The sequence below is a fragment of the Protopterus annectens genome, chromosome 2.part2 (assembly GCF_019279795.1).
Source record: "Protopterus annectens isolate FY-2018-M chromosome 2.part2, PAN1.0, whole genome shotgun sequence".
NCBI lineage: Eukaryota > Metazoa > Chordata > Ceratodontiformes > Protopteridae > Protopterus > Protopterus annectens.
The window spans coordinates 998,341,010-998,367,269 of NC_056730.1; positions in this window are offsets into that span (position 1 = coordinate 998,341,010).

A 26,260-nucleotide genomic window follows, 5' to 3' on the forward strand; every position below is an offset into this window, starting at 1 on the left:
TTACTTTTTCCCCAGTCTCTCCATGTTGTGTTGTGTTTGTATGTGCTTTAGGACTTTCCAGCAGATGCACCCACTAAGTGCAACATGTCAGATTTGATTTTTGAAACACAAAAATCGAGTGGAGGACTTGCAGCAGCTGGGTACGAGTTTCAGAACTGGTAGCAAAATTAAGCATTAGCAATTTTTGAGTAGAGCACTTTCAAAGAATTAAGATATGCGAGTTTTGGAACTTGCAGGTATGAGCTCGGAAATGTGTGTGTGTGTGTGTGTGTGTGTGTGTGTGTGTGTGTGTGTGTGTGTGTGTGTGTGTGAAATGCCCTAGTTAGAGAGTGCAGTTTAGTTAATGAACTTGCTCAGGCTCAAACCCTGTACACTGGCTACATTAGACATTAGCCTTAATCTTCTACACCTATAACCAGACCCTTTGGTTACAGTTAGACATTAGGGTTGGTTGAAATGTTCTGAAATGGGTACTTTTGCCCTTTATGGGTTCATACATTTAGTTTCACTGCTTAATGAAAAAAAATAATCAAAATTACCAAAAATAAATGTTGCTATGTTTAACAAGAAATACATCAAATCAGGAAGGTCAGTCAAATAACATATTGCATTTATGCATTGTCCTAAAAATTTATGCAGGCGGTCCATGGTTTGAAAGCAGCCAAGGGGCCAAGTAAACTTAATTTGCTGCTGGTGGGGCACCTTTTCAATGACTAAAAGCTCCATTGCAGTTCCAATTAATGTGAGTTTCAATAAATTTTCAATAAATGTGAGCTTCAAGGGAAGCAAAGTTTACTGTTGCTCATGCTGTGTCTGTTTGCAATGTGCACCTGATTTGTTTAGCAAATGGCCATCAGTGTTTGTGCTATAAAATTTGAAAGCAGTGTCAGTAGTACAACAGGTAGCATCTTCACACTTGCTGCAGAAAGCTGTGGATTCTACTGCCACACCATATAGATGGATTGCTGACAATGTAGTGGAGTATAAGGAAAATGCCACACTGCTGAGTGTGTTGTCCTTTAGATGAGATGTTAACTGAGGACTCATCTGCCTGCATTGGTGGTAGGGGCCATGAGATCTTTTATGTCCATATGAGCTGTCATAAAGAGTAGGGAAGTTCAGTGATGTCTAAACTAGTATAAATACTACCAAGGGTCTCCACTGAAAAGAGGCTGCTAGCATAGTGGGACTAAACTGGTTATGAAAGGATAAATAAATTATTTTTTTTTTAATTAAAGCTACATCTCTGTCTTAATTTCAAAAGTAAAGAAAGCCTTATGCACACTGACAGTTTTGAACAGTGTTTTTAGTAATTGGGGGGGGGACAAGTAATTAGACATCAGAATGGCTGCGGGGGGGGGGGGTGTCTGGTCTAGTTCCCTGCTGAAGGACCCATTTGTTCATGATCCAACTCTCTTGAGATCCTGTTTACTGTTATTGTTTCCAACTGAAATAGAAACAGCTTCCAGCTATAGTAGACGGATGAAGGCTGGAAAGGGAAATCTCTGTAGTAATCTTGTATTTCTGGCTTGGAAACATTCCTAGACTTCCTGTACTTCACTTGTACATTGAAACATCACAGCAGCTAATGCAAGAGAAGACAGCTGCAGCAAAAGGAAATGACAGGATGTCATTCTAAATGCTTATTACTAAAGGGTAAGCAGATTACCTTGAAATGTATTTGTTTGGTCTCACTATTAAAGCAGAATAAAGGCACATCCATCCTAACAATGAGTTGTCTAATATGGTACTTTGCAGAGGTGATTTATGAAAAGCAATTAAAGAAGTGTAAGAGAAATGAGTGAAGGTGGCCCTGTTGTATCTTACTGAGCCTAGTGTCCTGCTGAAATAATGCCCAATAGCATTTCATGCTGCTGAGGTATCCATAGTCCTTTTAACTCTGAATAATCTGCCATCATGTTTCAACTATATGAAATGGATCACCTTTAAGGAATTTAAGAGAAGGTGTCTGGATTCCTGAGTGATATTTTCCACTGACCACAAGTGCTATATGACTGGCATTGCCCTAAAACAGGAATTTATGATTGAGTCTTCTTATATCCTGACTTTAGTTATTGGGGGGGGGGGGGGTGGATTAACACATTTACTTAATGACCTGTACTCATCTCCTATATGAGAGCCTTATGCTGTAATATTTTGCAGTTCCAGATGGCTTCTATCACATTAATCTAAGTTTCAGTTAGAGAACGTGACAAGGATTGAAACAAAATGGGAATTTTTAACACTACTTCTCTGTTTTCAGGAAGCTTAATATCTGTAGCCATCATTTTACTTAGCTGAATATGCAAATACAATGTTCTGCTTAAATGGATGGAGTTCAAAGATAGATTTATAGCCCCCCCCTTTTCATTTGGATTTTCTACACTCTGTAATTTACTTGTAGTTGTTGGCTTTTTTTGTATCATGTGTGAATAACTTCTGCTCCCAAGTAACATGATGCAGATCTGTTCCCCCTCCCATACACACACACACACACACACACACACACACACACACACACACACACACACACACACACACACACACACACTCTGACGCACACACAGAAACTCTGAAACACACACACACACACACACACACACACACACACACTCTGACACACATATGCACACACACACACACACACACACACACACACACACACACACACTCTGACACACACACACACACACACACACACACACACACACTCTGACACACATATGCACACACACACAAACACACACACGCACAGACGCACACACACACATACACACACACTCTCACACACACACACACACACACACACACACACACACACACACACACACACACACACACACACACACACACACACACCACAGTGTGTGTGAATTTCCAGAGGAAGTAATGTGTCTTCTCTAATCTTTGTAACTGATATCACAGTTCAGCATGTCAGATTTCCTCTGATATTTTAGAGATGACAAATAATGAATCCTGTATGAGTCATGGCTCAAGAGCAGCATGATAGCAGATTGGCTCCGGACTTCCCTGCACTGCCTGAGAAAATTTGTCTGGAACAAAATCAAATCTCCAAGATGTAGTAAGAAAGAGTGTGTAGAAAAATGATGTATGGAGGGTTGTAGGGTCATTTGAATACCCTACCTTGGAAGCAAATGCTAATCATAGTGTCACCTGTGATACAGGGGCCTCAAACCAGATGGTTTGTATCCAGCAGGATCAAGGTATTGAAGGATGCTGGACAGAAACATTCTGAAAACAAGGAAGTGTTAATGCACAATGTGAATAAGTGACCTGTAGTGTAAATAGACTGAGACAAGGTAATCTGATATTTATAGCATTGCCCATCAGATTTCTAGACGGCATTTGAAAACTTTCAAACACATAACACAAATGATTTAACTGTGTTTGAATCTCTGAGTACAGAGATCAATTGTATTTATATGGCAGAGCTGTAAACTGACTCTTCCAAGATGCAAACTGAATTCAACTTTCATGCACTAATAAAGAATAGATTTTTTGAGGGGGAAATGAAGGAAATGTATATAAATGGAAGTACAATAAACCTCCTAGATGAAGTACATATAACAAATACCTTCAGCAGCCCCAAATGCACTCTTTCAAAACAACACCCACATCAGCAAACAGAGCTATATCTCATGGAGCCTCTACCTCTAAGCCTATAAAGCAAGCCACCACACAATCCAACATTCTAGTCATTGGAGACTCCATCATGAGGCAGACAGATGTCCCTCTCACCAGGCTGAGTAAGGAGAAAGTCACTGTCAGTTGCTTATCAGGGGGCTAGGATCTGCCACATTACACATGCACTCAGGTAATTGGACCACAAGTACCAGTATCACTCAGGCATGGTCCATATGGGAGTAAATGACCTGAGATGTACCTCCCTAGACTATATGAAAGAGAGACATAATAGGACTCTCAGAATATGTGTTTCAGGCTGGTATGAGCCTAGCATTGAGCAGCATTTAACATTTTCCAAGGATGATGCTACAATATGAACAAAAGATGATTGACTTTAATAATTGGCTTAGTTTCTGGTGTTATTCTAAGGGGGTGCAATATTAGTCAGCATAGAAGGAGATGGTCAACAAACAACGCTGCTTTGCCAGGGATGGTCTGCACTTTTCCACACTAGGCTTTTGAATATTATCTAAAATATTGTCTACCCTCATAGTGCCTTCTTTAGGCAATGCCAAACTGAAGGTACTTCTGACAGAGCAAATCAAAACCAAGAAACTCTAATGATATTATCGCTCAATGCTAGGAGTCTAAACAGAAAACTCCACTCTTTAGAAGCTCTCTTTACCCTAGAGAATGCTGATGTCTGTGTGGTCACTGAGACATGGTTTAAAGCTGCGGAGAACACACCAACAGTGCAAGGTTATAATGCCTTCCACATATTTAGGCCAGCTATTTCACAGGCAGGGACAAAAGGTGGAGGTGTTTCTATTTACATCAAAAATAAATATATTTCAAGGCTGGTCAAACAGGGCAATGAACTTGAGCTGCTCCATGTTCAAATCACAATAGGCAAAATCCAATACCACTTCCTTGAAAGCTATAGGCCCCCCTCTATGACCCAGGAAATCCATACCATGTATTTAAACTTATTAGAAACACTAACCATCCAATCCAATACCATATTCATGGGTGATTTTAATTACACCACTATTTACTAAGAATACCATACAACACCAAACTTACATGCACAGAGATTCCTAAATTTTGTAAACACAAACTCACTGAACCAGATAGTCAATACACTAACCAGATGTGCAACCATAGTGGATCTGGTTCTCACAAATATGGGAGAGTGCTGCACACCCCCTACTGTAGTGCCTTCCCTGGTAAGGTCAGACCACAAAATGGTCTCCTTTGAAGTAAAAATAAAACTTGGACCCCCAGCTAAACCTGGAAAATTCAGAACTATTCTAAGACTAATCTCCAGCTATTAAGTGAGAACCTGGCAACATTTCAAGCCCACATAAATCCAGGGAACACTGCTGCCTATGCAGAACTGTTTGCAGAAATCCTGTACACGCATGTTAATAGTAGCATAGAAGCAGCTGTACCCACCAGGAAGAAGTACAAAACTAACTCAAAAAAAACAAGCCGCCATGGTGGGAACACAAAATCAATAGGCTGTATAACAGAGTCTTTATTACATGATCGAACAGTGAAATGTTCGAACACATAATAATCGACCCCTAAATATCGAACCATCAGAATGTCAAACGGTTCAATGGAGATCTCTGTACAGTGCAGACATGGAAGTTTTCCATTGTCTGCACTGTAGTGTGATCTTGGAGTTGGTATATTTAAGTAGCGGGGGTGGGGGTGCAGGGGGCTTCTCCCCCTGCTTAGAGTATTTTAATGGTTTGTTTGGGTGTTTTTGTTTTTTTGGGTTTTTTTGCTGTTCAACATTACGGCCTTCTAAATAGCATGAAACATGAACTATGAGAGTCTCTGGAATTACTATTTAGCTATAGCCTCAAAACAGGCTTCATGCCTCAAGAATGCAGAAAGGCAACAATCAGCCCTCTGCACAAAGGTGGGCCATCTACAGACCCTGGAAACTGCAGACTCATAAGTCTCACTAGTCTTATATGTAAAGCCATGGAAAGAATTGTCATGGAGATGATCAACAGAGATATAGTAAACCTCCAGACACTGGACCCGACCTGGAGCTGTCAGTGAATTTCACACTGACACAAGTATTCTCCTGGAGAGACTGACAGACAAGCAACTGGTGTCAGAGCCATGGAATAAAACAAAATGCCAAGAAATGCATAATAATATCCTTTGGAAAGTCATCCATCCCTGGTACCTATCATACTGACAACACACTCCTTAGAGTTGACCCAGTAGTCAGGGACTTAGGGACACACATGGATAGTAATCTAGACTTTGACCATCACATGTCTACAGTGGTGAAGAAATCACTCTATGATGTACAACTTATAAACAATGGTATGGAACCTAAGCCCAAGGAAGTCATTGTTCCACTGTATTCAGCATTCATCAGACCTATCCTTGAGTACTATATCCCTTTTGGTATATACCTAACCAGGCGTATCCAACAACTGGACCGTCCGCAGAGTTTCCTCACTAAAAGAATACAGGGTGTAAGTAAAGTGTCCAATATAGACAGCCTCAAGGCCTACCCTGTATTCTATTTCCTACAGGCTTTTGAGGGGAGATCTATGCCTGGCATACAGGGCATTGTCAGAACCCACTCTAATGGACCTCCTGCATATTAACAAAACAAACAGCACCAGAATTCCCCATTCTAAGGACTTAAACCTTGCCTGTGATATAAATAGTACCTGCTGGAGAGATAGGTATGTATCCCAGAGACTACTCCCTCTATGGAACAGGTTCCACATCCATGTGAATCAGACTTCCTCCATAACGCAATTCAAGAGCACTTTGGACAATTGGATGGGCAACCAGAAATTCATCTCAAGTTTGGCACCTATGTCTCCAATGAACACAGGTAACCTCTAAATGGTTCATCTCCAAGGCCCATGCTTACACTTATCAAGGCTATCAGAACTTGTCAGAGATTTGGGATGCATGGCTAGGCTTAATAATGCCCTTCTGGTCATTAGCCTACTAAACATCTATGAACCTATGAGCCTATATATAAAATTCAAAGAGAACTGTGTGGTGTACTAGACTAGATTAGGTAAACACAAAGGGCGCAATCTATATGCCAAGTATGATGTGATCTCAGCTTATGGCATGTTTGTTCAGTTCTTTTTTTTTTCTCCTTTATATAATTGCAAGTGTCACTTAAAAAATAGATATATAATTTTAGGAAGCAAAGAGCAGGAAGAGATGAAATAGACAAAACAGCAGCATGAGTAGATCCACCACACAGTTGAAGATGTGAAAAGTTTGACCCAAAGGCTAAGCTACGATTTTTGGAACTGAATACTGCCTTATTCACTAGCGTCTACACAATAAGCCTTGCACAGTACATACTTTTAGAGACTTTACCTTTGCAATACTGACAGGCTTAAGCAAAAAAAAAAAAAAAATAAATAAAATAGCCAGTGAGGAATCTAAAACAAAAAAAGGGTAAAAAAAGACATTTAAGAGAAGATACTAGAAATAACGATAATTATGGCACAGTTTTTTCTCATTTTAAATTCTAGCTCACATCATTTATTTTCCATTTACCTGATTAATCAATTTCATGTTCACCAGGGAGATGGAGTCTATCGTGCCATTCATTGGATACAAGGCAGAAAAACTAATTCTGGACAGGGCATCAACCCATTATGAAATGCAGACAGGCACACACACATGATGCACATTTCTAAGGACTACTTGGATAAGCAACAATTGAACTACAGCATTAATCTGACATCTCACTGAAAGGTTATTCAGGCAAGGGTAGAATAAGTAGACTTGAGGTAGGAAACATGCCTGATGGGAGCCTAGTTAAAGAATCAAGAACTCTGTGGATTTAATGCTAAACTCTGCTACATTGTACTGCTTTTATAGCATATCCCATAACATAAAATAAAAAATTATGTTTAAATGTATGCAGTGCTTTGCATGAGATATACTTGGTTATGTCCTTAGTTTGACCTAAGATGATGCAAGGAACAAAGAAGGGGTTGCAGTATTGAACCAATTTCGACTTTCACAGTTTTTGTAAGTAAAGTCAAACTGAGCATTATTTGTTTAATTTTCAATATTTATGTGCTTCACGTCAATGAATGGGGAGGAAGGAGCAGAACATAAAGCAGAAGTACTTGCAAACTGTTGATTGTTACATGTATATCCACTTTATGATGCTTAAAAGTTGCTTTACATGCTGGTCTCATTGTAGAGTGGAAGTAACAAAAACTAAGCAGACATCAGGGTGGCCATCAGTGTGGTGATGAAAAAGCAGTATGAGTGTAGCAGAGACAAAAATGAGGGGGGTGGTAGTAGGTGGAGTATAAGTAGCAGACTTACAAGGAATCGGTTAGTGGCAGTACAAATCATAGCCTGATGTATGCTAAAATGAACTGAGCTGAAAGGTGGATAATGTGATGCTGTAGGTACAGCTTGGGGGGCAAGGAAATGAGGGGGTAAAGCAGCAGGTTATATGTATGACTAACTCAACAGAGCAAGACTAAGCATAGGTGGAGGCATATCACAGTCCAAGGTTTATGTCATGTGTCCAGACCAGTGAGAATGCTAACCTAGACAATTAGAGTAAATAAGGTCAGACTGTGGATAAATGAGGACCCTGGAGGGAAATGGTAATATGAGTAACTACACAGAAGGGCAATATACAGCTTAAAAGCAGAGGGAGGCAAAAGATTGATTTAAGAAATAAGTTTAAGGAATAGGAGAGCTGGAAACTTCAGGTCTATGAGACGTCTGATTTTAGAGGTAGATCACATGATTCAGAAGGGAGGAGAGGCATGACAGTTATATTAGAATATGTTAATTTTTGTAGCTAGGGAAATAATGCAGAATGGGAATGCAGTATGATTATATATGTTAATGGTTATCGCTAGGGAAATAAAGCAGAGTGGGAACAGAGTATGATTATATATGTTAATGCTTATAGCTAGGGAAATAAAGCAGAAGGGAATAGATTGTGATTATCTGGTAATAGATGCTGAATGGAAGATATGCAGAGAACGGATATTTATGAGATTACAAGCAAATTTCCAGAGTCCTGTTAGGGATGTGAGAAATCCGGATACACTAGACAATCTCAACGTACTGAAATGTCAAAATTAAGTACGTTGAGACCGAATAGTGGAAAGTGCAGTTAACTGAAACTACACTATGCCGAATCCACAAAAGTCGAATCTGCTGCTATCGTGGTGTTGCGTTCGTGACGTGTGGTGCGGTTTGTGGATTTATTTGGGGTTTCAAGTAAGTGTTGTGTGTTTGAGGATAATGGGTGGGGATTTTAGTGTGGGTGAGTGTGTGCAGTGGTGTTTGTTGTGTGAGTGTGTGTTGAGTGCAACCTCGGAGTTATAATATATAAGTAGGGGGGTGAGGGTGCAGGGGGGCTTGCCCCCCTGCTTATAGGTAGGTTAAGTGTGTTTGTGTGTGTTGTTATGTTTCTTTAGTTAGGTAGGTGCATGTGTGCATTTGATTATGTCCTGGTTTGTGTGTGTGTTTGTGTGTGTGTGTGTGTGTGTGTGTGTGTGTGTGTGTGTGTGTGTGTGTGTGTGTGTGTGTGTGTGAATTGTTGCAATTGTAGTCCTCGTGATTGTGGGTTTTCATGTATGTGGTTTTTCGACTATTCAGTCTTGAAATACTGAAATTCGACATTTCAGTATTTTGAGATTGTATAGTGAATCCGAGGAATCCAGAAGTATGACTTATAAGGGAGACACTACAAGGTTACAACAAAAACACAGGTATACATATTTTACAAGAAAGTGTTTCATTTAATGAGACAGCAGCCAAGGTAACAGACTTTGTGACAGGGTGAGTAGACAGATGTACAGAGAGCAAGACAGGAGACACTTGGGGAAAGAGTAAGCATAGTTTTTGATGAAAAGGTTAGAAAGTTGTAGCATAGCTAATTATTGTGATAGATGAGGAATGGAGTACATATGGGCAATATAAATTATTGCATAAAGTGTGTTGAGTCATGTGCCAGTTGTATTACAAATGGATGAGGAAATAAGGTAGGCTAGAAGTGAAGGATAGAAATAGAAGTGTGTGCAGTGGAATAATAAACTAGGCAGGGTTAAATGAAGGGGGTGGAGCAGAAGTAAAGGTGATTGCCTGGAGTTAAATCTACAGTAATATAAAATGTCATGCAGAATACAGGGAAATGGTGGAGAAAAGAGGTAATGGGGTAAATATGGATCATATATGAGATGTGAGTTATTTTATTTGATATCAAGAAGGCATGTAGGTTGCTGATAAGTAATGGAGTGGAGGAAGAAAAAAGGAGCGGTGAGTAGAGGAAGTGCTAAAAGGGTGTTGACTGCAAGCCATTGGTGTAGCATAATTGATAGCCTACACTGCAGTGCCACCACTGTGACAGTGGCAGATATATTAGAATTATACAGCTTCTCAGTGAACTGAGCTACATAAAAGTGTCTACCAGAGCAATGTGTAACTATAAAGAAAAGAAAGTCACTGCTCTCCACATCCATATTTACATATTAGGTCCTTTAAAACCAAATAAACATTATGCAGGGTTAACTTATTTGCCTTAAACAATGCTGTAACATATAAGTTAACACTGCATTTACATATGGTATACAAAGCATTTTCTAAATGTAGGTATGAGACTGATTTGCATTACATTTTGTACACTTTTTAAACAAGTACCTTTATGAGATGGAAATATTGACTGTTACTAACTTGGAAATAAATATGCCTTGCTAAAGCAGTGTATGAAAAATGTCTACAAAATAGCTAGTAAACACTTCCCTATGAGTAGATATATATAACCCAGACATTATATCAGGGGCTCATATTGTGTTATTTTTTGCGATTACCTAAATGCTCACAGCAAAAGGTTCTCCTGTTCGATTCTCGGCTTGGGTTGGGAGTGCCTTCTGTGTGGAGTCTGCATGTCCTCCCCATGGTTGAGTGGGCGTTCGAAAGACATGCGTTGAATGGGTGTGCCTTTGTCAAAGGTTGGGCATCGGGCTGGCAACTCGACACCATAAAATCCAACTGCCAATCATTAGCGGACCGGAGTTCCGCTGTGGTGACCCCTAACCGGGAAAGCCGAAAGACAAACAACAACCTAAATGCACATATGGTCATTTCCTTTCTTACAGATGAACAATCACAGACTAAGCTATTGGCCTTAATTAACATTTTTTCACACTGAAATGTACATGACATCCTTGTAAAGTAACCATAAAAGATGGCAGCATTTCCAAAGACATACAAAAATGAAAATTGCTGTACACAAATGAACTAACATGGCTGAAAGACCTCATACCTGAAGTAAGAATTATTGTTATGTTTACAAGTTGGACTCATATTCAGACTTGAACTGGTGAATAGCAGATTTTAATTGATGGAAATAACCCAACATTTGTTGCATTCTGTAAGGATTCTTCTAAATACCAGAAACCAATGTATTTTATTATTAACTAACTCGGATAATTTTTTCTTCCCCATAGTGGTTAACCAGAAAGAGAGAAAGAGAGTGAGAGAGAAAGAGATGGCCACACTCTTGTATCTGATCAAAACTGCTAATTGAACTTGTACTGAAATTTATTGTACTAATAGTGAGCCATTCCAGAGGATTTTTAGCATATTTGTTAAAGACATTTAAACGGATGTGGGAGGCATCCCAAACCTCTGTTTTTATAATTACCTTGTAAGTTTCTTTTATTATTATTTTTTCTGATATAATTATTTGCAGATAGTCATTTTTGTTTCCTACACATGTGAAATGGTATATTATATAACAACCCCCCCTATTAATATTCCAAAACGTGCACGCTGATTGGTCAGCATGCACATTGTAAATCAGACTTATACTAATGGAAAAAGGTCAGGCCGCCCTAAGTTTTGATTCCTGGCTTCTTTCATTGTGAGCACACTTAATAATATGTCAGTAATGATTAATTAATCTACAATCCTGATATTTTGAAATGAAAATTGAGCAATGCTAAGCAGTGCTTAGCTATGCTGAACAGGTTTAAGCATTACTTAGATGTAAATTCTAAGCACCAATTAGCTCACCTAAGCGGATTTATACACTGTTAAGCAGTGTTCAGCATCTAACCCTTTAAGTACTGTTCAACTGATCTTAGCAGATTTGCCACTGCTTAGCTTAGCATTTTCAAAATGGTCCAATGACAGCAAAGGGTGGGAATATGGCCTTATTTAAACTGTGCAGGTGAAAATACAGCTATAACTGATGGTAGTCAGATCTCTGCAGGAACCATGTCTGGCGTTGGAGAGGGAGCATGCTTTCGGGTGCAGCACTGGGGTATTCAGGAGCCCCAAGTCATGGTTGGGCTCCTTGTAGAAAACCATTATGACAGACTGCTGCAGGGCCAGTACCCCGGCTCTCAGTACAAAATGGAGGCTTGGGACCATTTGTTAAATTACCTCACCAGTGCCACAGGAATCCCCAAACTGGTGAGCAGGTACGGCATCACTATGCTGACTTAAAGCGGAGGAATGGGGAGCTCTTGGCCCAGTGGATCAAAGATGTCTGGGCATGGAATGCTCTAGTAGTTAGTAAGTATCTCATACATAGCTGTACACATCCTAGCCTGAGTATGTGATAGACAGGTATTCATTATGTTCATTTTCTCCCCCTACAGCTGCAGCGGAGAGGGCTAGCAATGCCAATGCCCATGCCAACTGACAGACAAGGCTGCGCTGACAGGCTGGTGAGTACAGATCTACCTTGCAGTATATACTGAAATAAATAAGAAGGAGTAAATCATATATTGCCAGTAGGTGTAGTGTATTCTGTGTCTAACGATTAAATATAAGTTAGCCAGACTAATATTGATCTACAGGATATGCAGTAATAAACCACTGTGTCATATAAGTACAATAAAGACCTAAGCCAGCAACTGTTGTGTTTACTCTGGTATGTTGCTGTACAATTAGAATGTGTACAGGTTCTTCACAGCAAATATGGCTTTGACAGCACTGAGATTGTTCTGAGAACCAGCTATTATGCAAAACAGTTGATTATGGAGCTGTAAAACAAGATATAAATGAAATATGAAATATGTCATGCACTAAGATCTGAACCCTGAATAGTAATGTCTAATGTATCATAGTGCATCCCCTACACTAACTATCTTTCATGCATGAATCTCAGGATTACATTGTCAGACTGTCTAACCCACAAAGTAATAGGCAGAAATCATTCAAACAAGTGACACCAGTTCCCCAGTAGCTCAATGAGATGAGTAATAGACTTGTTGTTCATTTTAGCACACCCAGACATGGTTCAAATCCATGGAGTGGTATTGAGATGTGTCTATATATGCACTCAAGAAATCCTGAATATTTGTAGAGACAGTCAGATAGTGGTAACAGATATTTTATTCACAGGTCTTACAGGTAAAGAAATGCTTGTAGTAGCTGTATGAAGTGAATACCAATACACCATGCACAACTGTTCCACTGTCCAACCCCATGTCTGCAAATGACAGCAGGATAGGTACATACACCATGCACTCTTCCTGATACATGTCTCTCAAGTGTCATGCTGTCATGGCTAGTGGTCACTGCTGCTAATCAACTTGGACACAGGAATCCAGGTGAAGTATGCTAGTAGCAGACACACAAAACATCAGTGCAGAGTACCCCTTCTTTGTCAGATGTGTAACCCTGACATGTACAAGCCCCTTAGTAATGTAGCCATAGTTGTCCCAGTCTGCACCATATCATTACTGGTTGACAGTTTGACAGGTATGTATGTGCTACAGAAGTTATGGGCCATAGTTAGATGAAAGTGAGGGCAGACCTGTAGAGTATTGAGCATTACTGTTGTGAAAAATAGAAGCCTATACAGTTGTTAATGCACTTTTTCTCTCCCCCACCCCTCATCTGCATTTCTAATTATTATTCATATACTGCGGGTATGTTTTTCTCAAAACTTAATGTTGGGACTTCTGTTCTATTATTGTTCATATATTTAATTGGTTACATATTAACATACCTTGTTCAGATACCATTGATGATGGCGTACTGTCATCAATGTAACTGGCATGCTGTTACAATGCTTACTTTTGCTCCATTTATGCATATGTTCTGTTTGCTATGCAACTGTTTCAAATCTGTTGGTTTGGGTTAATTGGAACACCCATGCATGCTGTTATTATTAAGTTTGAAATGTTTTGTCCATAACTAACTAATATATCTTTGATAACTTCAACACAATATTTATTTATTTATTTATTTATTTATTTATTGCATTTGTTTACTGGGGAAGTCCACTGGGCCTAAAGGAGCCCATTTCAGCGGAGGCCCAAGGAGAAAAGCTATGACAAGAACATAGATGCAGAAACAAAATTAAACATTAATTGGTACAGAAGTAGAAACAGTGTTACACATAGTGGTTACAGGAACATATACAGAATATATACATAAGTCAGGAATTTAGTTGATTTGATTACAGTAATATATACACAATATATACATAAAAGCATATTTGGGAAGCAGATCCCGGTAGATCCACCTATCCCACCTCATCTGGCCATGGCACCAGGCTCCAGCATGCCTGGGACCCAACCTGGAACTTCCTCATCCACTGGTTCTGCACCACCTTTGGGTGGAACCATCTCAGGGGATGGGGCCCGTACTTCCCCTGGGCACGGACATGGAGAAGTGCCTGTCAACCGTTGCACGTTCTGGGCATTGGTATGCAGCATCATCCACTCCAAGTTGGATTAACAGCTGTGCCAGATGGAGGGCCACCTGGCGCACCTGGAGGGCAGGCTGCCACTTTTGTCCAGCCCCCAACACAGCCACGTTAGGGGCCATGAAGCAGCAGTGGTGACTTCCCATGGGTGGGACCTCAGTTCCACCGTATCCATTTGGGAGCTCATAGACCTCTGATTCCCAACCACCCTCCCTGCCCAAGGTATTTATCCCCCTCATGTGTCATATGCCGTCCTGTCTGCTGTCTATATTTTGCCTCTACATCCAGTGAGATAAATCAGTCAACACTCAAATAATCTATAAATGTATGTTGCCAACACCCCTCCCTGTTGGGTGTGAGGCTGTAAATTACAAATTTTCTACATTAGTCATAGCTGTTGCTGCAGTAGAAATGTAGAGCTATGGTCCTTTCCTACACTTATCCTGAACATCCCTAACTGGCTTTCCTAATGTTTTACCTTCTGCTTGCCCCCATTTCACCTCTTTTCTATCACCCTTTTTTCTTTTCTTTAAATAAAATTAGGGAGGGTGTAAACAGGAGTAAGGACCACTAAGTGAAGCTAAGAAGACTTAACCATCTGTTAGCATCACTTAGCTTCAAGCAAAACTATGCAAATCCACTTACAACTGCTTAAACGTGCTTTAATCACTCTGTCTCCATTAGCCCTTGTTCTGCTCAGCAACAAAATAATCAGCCCTGCCAACTCTTGAACCCAGAACACTGTGCACTACAATCACAGCAACATACCACTACACCATCTGAGTTTTGAGGATTGGTAATGCTTTAACAGGCATATCATACATTATGATCATTTAACATTAATGAAAAAAAAGTCATCACTATCAAGACTTGGACCCGGGACCCTTAGACTGCAATCACAGCAATGTACCACTACACTATCTGAACTGTAGAAATTTGTATTGCTTTTACAAACATACCATGCACTACAGTTATTTAACATAAGGGAAAATACATATCCATGGTAGTCTTATATATCCACACACACACACACACACACACACACACACATATATATATATATATATATATATATGTATATATATATATATATATATATATATATATATATGTGTATATATGTATATATATATATGTGTATAGAGAGAGAGAGAGAGAGAGATCTATACTCAACCTCTTAATCCAAGACATCTGCAAAAAGCCTGAAAAAGTGGGGGGATAAAGGGCAAACAATAGTGACATATTTGAAATATAGAGTAGAAGCCTGCTAGAGTAGCATAGTTTGTTCTAACATATATTTCCTGATAGATTTCATGTCTGAAACACAAATGATTGTCATCATTTACTGATATCAATGCTCACATCATCCCAATGATTTGTTACAATCCCACAACTGCTATGGGGAACAGAACAAACATATGAGCCATGCATCTGGACAGTGTAGACATCTGGACAGTTGAGGGGTATGACTGCAGTCATGTAACAGAAGGGAAAAAACACTGAGAGCTGCCAATCATTTCACCCAACACCTTCTGAACTACAGGCAGAGAAACACGGCACTACCCCAAATAAGATCTGGGGAATTACTCATGCATTTGCAAATATATCATGCACTACAGGGATGTACTGTAGAGAAAAGGAGACATCGGTGAGAAATTGTCCACCCACAACCATTTGCACCACAGTCACAGCAACATAGCAATACCCCAACTGAACTCTAGAGTATAACAACTGTTTGAACAAACATATCCTGATTGCCAATCACACACTACACTGACTTATACTGTCCCAACTCACAGTCTACTGGGAATCCTGAGGTGTTACAGGACATTTCTCAGTCTGCCCCTAAACGATATACATCTGTTTGACCACTAGCAACTGTAGCAGTATGGGCAGTCACATAGAAAAAGATCTATGACACTCACATCTGCCACTCTCCCTACTCAACCCAACATTTACACACTACACTGCTACACAATCTTGATAGTCTGTTAACAATGGCCAGACATACATAACTATCAACTGTACAGATTTCCACAGAATATCCAATGTGTGAGACTATATTTATGGCCACTGCCGCATACCCTATCCAGGAGTCTGCTAAGTCACTGGGATGATATCAGAAGTGAAGTCACTAAATCATGATATACCATACCTCTGAACCTCTTACTGCAAGACATCTGGACAAAACCTGACATATGTGGTGGAAAGGGGGCTGAAAAGAGGGACATATCTCACATAATGGTGTTGTAAACTGAAACATTTGCTGTTGTTATAGTGTTTGTTGTAACATAGCATCCCTGAAGGCTATGATATCTGAAACACAAATGGATGTCAACGTTTACTGACTTCAATCCTCACATCATTTGACTGATTTCTCAAAAAGAGAAATTGTCTGAGGAACAGACCAAACATAAGAGGCAAACCTCTGGGCATTCTGTGGACATCTGGACAGTTGAGAGGTATGTCAGAGACATATCACTGTCAGAGGTCAAGTCATGCAGAAAATGCATGACTAGACAAACCCTGTTAGTCTACCAATCTTCTATGTGTATAACAGCAATACTTACAATCTGTACCCAGCTCTGGAACTTTGTCCACATTTTGTTGGGCTGTCTCCACATTTCTTGTTCTGAGAGGTATTTCTACCTACCTTCTGTGAAGCTACAGTCCCCACACCTCCATAATGTCTCCCTCATAGGCAAGGAAAAGGGACAAGGCCCACATGAAGGACTTCATTATAGCACTGCGTTGTTATGGCATTGGCTAATGGAAAGACAACACAGCTGCTCTGGATGAAAGTACCAAGTGGGAGACACGAATTGGTGCACAGGCCATCACCTGCTCATGAGCATTACCTACAAAAGGCAAGCTGATACCTATGGAAAACAGGTCTAAACCTGTCTACACAAAGACAGATTACAACTACACAAGCCTAAACATTTGCATTATTCTGAGGAAACTCTTCAGCACTATAACAGGTATGTCAAGCAAGTAAGCATGTAATGGAATGCAGAAGGGGGATGCAATAATGTGAAATAGGAAGTTAAACACTAGATTGCAACAAGACTTGCTGGACTGACATATTGCTGTTTGGCACCTATGGCCATTCCTGCTGGCCCTGTCTGCAGTGACATAGATCACAGCTCTGGCCCCTGAGTCACCCCAGCAAAGGTCAGCTAATGTATGACTACTACTGGAGTGTCTGTTGTCCAATACTGACTTTAACACTGCTAGGCCAGTATCTGGGATGTTGTAAATATTCATATGTCACCTGTGAATGCTACTATGATACATACGCTTGTCTTACAAATGTAAGATACTTATATAGGGCATGTGCATAGTAAAAAACTGGTGCAGAAGTGTGTGTTGAACTGTATGTTATATACTGAGTTTATACCTTTCAACAGTCCAGAATGTTGAATACTGACCACATGCTTGCCTCATATTTGTATTCAATGCCTCATATAGTTGTGTATTGTCTGGAAAATCACTGGCGACCCAGTAAAGACTGAAATCATAACATAATAGCATATATTTGAATGTCAAATGTCATATCCTACAGAGTATTCCTGTGAATGTAAAACCATCTTTGCTGGCCGGATTTATAAAGTTTCACTATTTTCCGGCCTTTGCTCACCATTGATCTGTGCTTTTATGCAGATGTCTTGCTATGACAGGAGCTAGGAGTCTTAGCATGAAACACCTGTCATCGCAAGTGTACCTTTTCCTGGAGGATACCAACACTTGTGCAGTCACTGACACCTAGTTTGCAGCTATGGAGAGCACACTTATCCCACCATATGTTTAGACCCCAAATGGAGGACTGCAAAGCCACAGTAAGTGGAGTTTTAAACATTGTCATACACATACACACCTCCATGCTGGCCAAACAGTATGACATATTAGGAGACATCCCAATTCATAGCTAGCTACAGACCTCCAACCATGACTCTGGACATCCCTACACCTATCGGGACTTGCTTGAATCTATCAAGGTTCAACCATCTACCCTGCTCCTGGGTGACTTTAACTACCCAAACATAGTGTGCATGACCTATTCTTTCTGAACATGAATGCACAGAGATTCCTCAACTTTGTCACTCGCAATGCATTGGATCAGCTGGTCAACATTCCGATGACAGATGGACATATCCTGTACCTGGTCCTAACCAACATGAGAAGCCACTGTAGCACTCCTACAGTGTCATCCTCCTTGGTAAGATCTGACCAAACAGTCATCACTGTTGAGGTCACCATCTCCCCTGCTCCCCCCTTGTCAGGGTTAAACAAAAATAACTTTCCAAAACTAACTAGAAATCTTCTCAGAGCAGATAGAAGTAGCTTTATGGCCACCATCCCATCAGTTGGAACTAGCAGTAGTGTCCAAGCCTACACCACAATACTATGTGAGCACCTACATAGCTATATGGACTCAGCAATAACTGACAGGGCAAAATCATCTCCCTCAAGGTAGAGTAAACCTCTGTGGTGGACAGCAGCAATACACAAATACCATAATAGGTGGAAATAATTGCTGCCAGGGCCAAGAAGGAGCAGGTGCCTAATTGGAAGCAATGTCACCTTGGTCCGAACAAGCAAATAAGGTCACAGGTGAATTAACCTAAGGTTATCTTTGAGTGCAAATTGTACACATCCACTAAGGCCAATCACTAGGCCTTCCACACGTATGACTGCAATCCCAGGGGAAACACCTACATCTGCTTTGTAGTGGTAGTCAATAACACTACATATACATACAGCATAGATATAGCCAACCTGCTGTAGGCAAGTTAAGTGCAAACATCACCCCCCTGTCCCCTCATAGGAACACATGGACATGCACAGCACCTGCCCCCCTCCCCTCATGATCAGGAATCAGGTCCATAATGCCATCTCAAAGGCAACACACAGAAGTCTCCATAGGCCTAATACCATCCTTGGCTGCATCCTACATAAACTCAGGCATGAGCTCTCAATTCCATTACATACTGTAGTCACCCAAAGCCGGAGCACCAGTGTCATCTCATCTGAACAGAAGACAGCCAATGCATCCCTATACACAAAGGTGGATAAATCCATTCACCCAGCCAATCATATGCACATCAGCCTAACTATCCTGATCTGCAAGGGCATGGAAGGCAATATCAAGGAACTTATAAACAAGGACATCAGCAACCTCAAAATGCTTCAGCCCACACAGTGTGGTATTATCAAAGGGAGATCAGGCCTGTTAAACCTGCATGACTTCTTTGAAGCAGTCAACAAACACAAGGACAAGGGGAAGACAATGCACACTGCCTACCTCCACCTAGCCCAAAATTCTGACAATAATCCCCAGTTGGCCATGATACATAGGCCTTCACAGCTAGGAATCAACCTGTATGTTACCAGATGGGTAGCTAACTGGCTCAATGATAGAATTGCACGGTCACAGTAGTAGAAGCCACCTCGAGTAGTAGACTCTGACAGAGTGGTGTACCCCAAGGATCATTCAGGGGGCCTCTACTGTTTGAAATATACATTTCTGAGGTACAAGACAAAACTAGTGGTCTGTGGCTGACCAGGTTTACAGATGATTGCAAGCTGGCCACGGTCTTACATTCCCCTACTGATGTGAGCATCCTCCAAAAGGCAATTACCCAAATTATTGACTGGTGCCAGAAACATTGCCTTAAACTGAAGGCCAGGAGATGCATCATTGCCTCTGTTATGGTAGATGTTATCCACATTAATTATGACAGTAATAACAATGTACTGAGCATGTGGTCAGATGTGAGGTGACCTGTGCACAAAGGTTGGTAGCAACCTCACAGTGTCCCACTGTGTGGACAGCATTGTACGGAAGGCTGTCTACATGGCCCTCCTCACACATATGGGTATGTCATCCAGGAACAAAGAGGCCACAGCATCCCTGTACTCCACCTTTATCAGATGCATTACCAAGTAGAATGGCTCCTTTGGCATGTACCTTGCCAAGCAAATGCAGCAGTTGCAGAGACCACAGAAGTTCCTGAACAGGCATATTCAGAGTTTGCAACACCTATTCTATACAGATAGACTGAAAGCCCTGTCCCTGTACTTAGTCTCTTACAGAATGATCATAGACCACCTGTGTCTGGCATACAAGGTCATTTACAAACCAGCCTTCATGGCATTTCTGCATATCTGTAAGACAAACCCCACTAACACAACATGTGCACTAGGCTCTTACCTGGTCTGTGACATGTATAGTACTTGTTGGAGGGATATTGTAGTGTTCCACACAATACACTGTCTGTAAAATACACTTTCCTCCCCATGTCTAGCAGAGTATCTGTATAGCCCTCTTGAAGAAGAAGCTGAATGACTGCATGGGAAACAGAAAGACACCCCTGGGATCCCACATGTTTCCCAGCTGGACAGAGGAAACAGGTCCTGGCTTTAAAGTGACATGGGTGAAAGTCTGGGCTAGGCTTATGAGGGCATCCAGGCCAATAGCCTTGTATCATCTTATGAACCTATGCACCTAGTATTTTACATGTTTCCTGTATGTATTGCAGACTGTCCTGCAATGTTGTCTGAAATGAATCCCTGTGAGTTTGAATTGTGTAGGTACTGCAGTGATAGAGTATTCTGTTGTTTCTTCATTAGTTATTATCACATATTGTTACATCTTATCATTGTGTCTGGACTGTATAGCAGTAAGTCAGCTCTTGCAGTACTTGCATATGCACTTGGTGACACTATATAGCTCACTCCAATAACCTTGGTCTTGGGCAGACTTATCATTCAGCTAACAGGCCCATCACAAAGTAGGATTTGTCACCCTTTGTAGAGGGCCTTATAGCTGCTGTTAAAAAGATGGATTGTGGCAGTCAGAACTACTGTAAGGTGTAGCCTGAAGGGCCCATAGTTAGCAAAGCTGTGCCAGACTTTCCAGGTGTGTGTGTGTGTGTGTGTGTGTGTGTGTGTGTGTGTGTGTGTGTGTGTGTGTGTGTGTGTGTGTGTGTGTGTGTGTGTGTGTGTGTGTGTATATGTGTCAGCAAACATAACACTGCAGGGTATTAATTTACATATGTTGCCTTCCCCTCACAGGTGAACATGGGGGTTGATTTCTCTCCCCCTCACAACCTGATTTCAGTGTCTTAGTGGACTCTCATGATGATGGTGGTCATAGTAAGGCAAAGTTGGGGTTGTCAAGGACTGAATCTGTGCCATTGGTTGGTATCCCACTTTCACCTACAATGTCCCTGCACATAGTCAGTATGTCCACACATACCCAGTATCCAGCAGCCACAGATAATGGACAGTTGGTGGGTGGTGACATGGAACAGGCTAATGTGGTGACTATAGCAAGTGTAAGTGTAGATTCTAGCCATAGCCAGAGAGCAGACGAAGTCACACACAGGCAGATGGACAGGGGTACTCAACAAAGGACTGCTTCACATCAAGTTCCTGTTGCAAGTGTCACAGCAGGTGTCACCAGATACATGTTATGGTCCATAAAAGTGTCACGGACACGTACTGACTGCAACACCAGACAGATGCTCAGAGTCATGAATGCAGTGCTTCTTGCCATGCCTGACTACCTCCATAGCATTTGTGATGCCATACATCATTTTGCTAATGTGGATATATGGTAGGGTGGGACATTGCCACTGCTCAACCATGCAATGTCTGTGCTTGAGCATGTGGTGAGGGTAGGACATTGGCCAGGTGGACATAGGTCAGCAACATGATCACCTGAGAACCCATGTCGCCATGCACATTTACAGTCCCATAGTGGCAGTACCACCAGCACTAATGAAAGAAGGGTGCTGTCCACACCACACCAGAGCAGGCCATAGGCACATGGTCCTGGCTAGTCCTGTCAGGGATGCAGATCAAGCAGACAGCAGTCACCATTGGGGAGAAGTACTGCATCTGTCCTTGGGCCTGGTGGTGCCAGTGAGACTCCTGGCAGAACCAGTTCCCACGTCCCTGGTGGGAGATGGAGAACCATACATTCCCATGGGTTGGTACCTCTAACTTGGAGCTCCGGGCAGAGTGGACCCCCTCCCCTCATCTTTGTTTTACCTATTGAACTCCCGACTTGTGCATGTATACATGTTGACTGACACGTGGCCTCTGATTCTTATTTTGACCAGTGATGTGAGTGTAATTTGTACACATAGGGACGGACTTAGTTTTAATCACTAGCTTTGATAGTAAATGTAGGGTTTGATAAAGTAGTGAATTGACGTATATGATTTAGTATTAGACTAGGAATTTAGGAAACACTAGTTAAAAGGTCTCAAACAGTGTCGATTGTTTTTATATTATTTAAAGATTGACATTAGACCATGTTAAGAGCACCTACATCCGTGCTGATATAACCATTTACTATTTATTTATTTTTTCCATTACAGCAACCTTGGTAAAGGGAACCTTGGTTTAGTATTACCTTTTCTAAATATAACTAGTCAGTACACAAACATAAAATAATATACACATTTTTTTACATTTGGTATTGTGACAATTATGGGTTATTGTTTGTTCAGTGAATGTGACTTCGTTTATTTTCCTGCCATGATCGTGTCTTTCCGAGTAAAATAATATCAACGATCACTAAGGAAAGAAAGGTTCACCTCTGAGGTAAAGGCGCGATGAGAATGTAATATAACTTTAAATTTCATTCTGAATTGTGCTTGGATTTGAATGACGCACTAGCAACAAAGTTTCTGATAGGGCTATTTAAAGAGGAAAGGTTATTTTAAGCCTGCTCTAAGTATTTTACACTGATTTTTGTCTGATGAAGTTCGGGCATGAGCCCGAACGAAAAGCGCTTTATATATTTTCTGTGTGTAACAATTTTAACGGACTATTGTGGTCCCTGGTTTTAGCGGTGTGGTTTTAACCAACTCTGTTTGCAACACCTGTACGAGGATTACCTGGGAACTATTTTTAATAATAAATTCGTGGACTTTTCTTGACACTCGAGTTTGGTGACTTTTTACATAGTTTTGGTTTGTAAAAATCTACTGGTGTTTGTGGTCTGTTTTCAACACCAATGAGAGTTTCGGGATGGAGGACACGAACACTGACGATAGCGGAGACAAGGGGAACCTAACTCAGCTATTGGAATTAATGAACAACCGATTGGACGTATTATCAGAGAAAGTGGACAATGTGAGCAAACAACACCAGAACGGCTCCCCGCAAAACCTTACTTGGCAATTGGAACCGAGGAGAAGGCTGACATCGCCTTGCCAGACTACTGGAAGGACGGATCTTGTTGCAGAAAGGGATAATGGAAACACGAGCACCAACAACAACACAGGACACGAGGGTGTACCACTAAGAACTAACAACCAACAGGTTAGTAACCCTTCCAGCATTGGCAATTGGTTAACCGATGAACTGAAACTGGATTGTGACTATTCACAGGGTTCTATTGCTGAGAGAGGCTATAACGAGACACCTTTTTTAGACCAGATGAAACTTTTTGACAACAGACTATTAAAAATTAAGAAATTACAACTTGAGACTATTTACCTAAACAAATGCATAGGTGAACGTATTGTGCCTAAAGGGTTAAGGCATAGCACCTACCCTACAAGGTTGGTAGAGGGCTCAACATTTCATAAAGAATTGACCAACCTCTTTAATAACCAGGGTTTGGACTTGATGAAGTGTATGGTCAAACATTACCAAATCGAGGTGGAACAATTAATAACAGAAACTTCCTCCTTGGAGAGAGATATTAAAAATAACATTATGTTTAATGATTATCAATATGATTACAACAGGATTTTTACTTCAATAGCGTAACAATTGAACAAAATAAAAAGTACGAAATTGAGTAAACTGCAAAGGGACATTAAAGCCTATAAAGGGGGTTATGCTTTCAAAAATCCCCCAAGTTCACAACAAAATTTCTATAGGGGGAGGAACCCTAATCCACAAAGTTCGCATCTACCTCAGAGAACAGACCAATGCCTTTCCAGTGTAGACCCTAGAGGCGACAATAATTTGACCACAGAAGATTTTACACAAGATTTGGCTTTACAAGACGACAACATAGTTCTAGATAATACTGACTATAACGAGCACCAAAGCTTTTTCCGTCATGACAATGTCTTTGAACAGACTGGTATACAACAACAAAACCAACAACAAGACCAACAACATCAGAGACAAAAAAACTAATGAGGGGGGAGGGGGGACTAAGGAACAACTGGGTACCGAACCCTCAAAACCATCAGGCGAGGAGGTACAACACCAGGAGCAACAGGAATTAATAACAACTCCTTATGTTATAATTACCAATAAAGACTGTGACTTTAAGATTTACAACTACACCGGATATCCTATCGACCCTGACTTGGTCGAACATCTAGCAAAAGGGTAAACCTTTGTGCCCACTGAGAAATGCAATCTGGCTGAACTATTGATTGACTTTAGACTTTGTTAGAAAACTAAACTTGACAGTAATGTTGGGTAACTCTTCATATGCAAATAATGAGTTGAGAGTGTCTAGTACCTATAACCCACCTTTATACTCTAACATCAGCCTTTTTGAAACCTTATGTGAACATGAGATTAGATTACTAGTACAAAAATATAACAAGAATTTTAAATCACAAAGTACTAACACAACACCCCATGAAAACGACTTGTTTAAAGCACTTTGCAAATTGCCTATCAGGATAATGAAACCAGATAAAGGAGGGGGACTTGTAGTCATGCACAACGACCAATATAATAAAGGAATTTTAGCCATTTTGGGTAATAACACCTATGAGGAAGCTAGTATTAACGAACTAAACCAGGCTTATAACAAAATTAGACTATTTATTGGTGACTTATTTATTGATGGTCTTACTGACATGACAACAGATAAATACTTGACGATGCTGGCCCCTAGGACCCCCCGACTTTTCGGTGTACCTAAGATCCATAAAGACCTTTCTAACCCTCCTTTCAGGGCTTTAGTTGATGGTAGGCAATCTATCACTTATCCTTGCGCAAAGGTCGCTGACCTAATTTTGAAAAAATATGTAGAAATTGAAAAACAAATATGCAAGGACTCGTGGGCATTCCTGGAGGAAGTTAACTCATTAGTATTTACAGAAGAAGGTAACTTCCTCACAGTGGATGTCACTGATTTATATTCTAGTATACCACATGATGTTGGGGTAGAATGGGTAGTGGAACACATCAGAGATCGAGGGGCACCAGAGAAAGAATGCCTCCTGATTGAACAACTCTTAGATATCGTGTTGAAAAACAATTATCTGACTTTCAATGACAAAGTGTATTTGCAAAGGATAGGGGTGGCGATGGGGTCACCAGTGGGGGCGAGTTTCGCCAACCTAGTTATGGCCCACTGGGAGACCACCTTTGTCTTCACTAGTGAATTGTTTAAACAAGTCATTACATACAAGAGGTACCTAGATGATATTTTTGTTATCTTGGTGGGGGTCCAACAACATGCGTCAGCATTTGTTGATTTTTTAAACCAAACAACTACATTTTTGAGATTTACCCAGAACTATCAGACCCAGTCAATTAACTTTTTGGACATTAACCTCAAAAAGGATTCATTAAACGGGAGATACACAGCCAAAATCTATAGAAAACCAACTTACTCGAATACTTTCTTGCACTTCACCAGCGAACACCCTTTGCACCAGAAAAAATCTGTTGTGAAGGGGCAACTGGTGAGGGCAGCTCATATGATTACTTTAGACGACGACTACGAGACAGAATGTGACCTTCTATACAGCATGTTTAAACAAAGGGACTACCCTAAAGGCTTCTTAAACAACATTTTTAAAGAAGTCAAAACCAAAAGAAGTAAAGGAATATATAGGCCCATCCTTTCAAGAACTTCAAATAACCAGGGGGAGGTGGGATTGTTCATTGACAATGAAC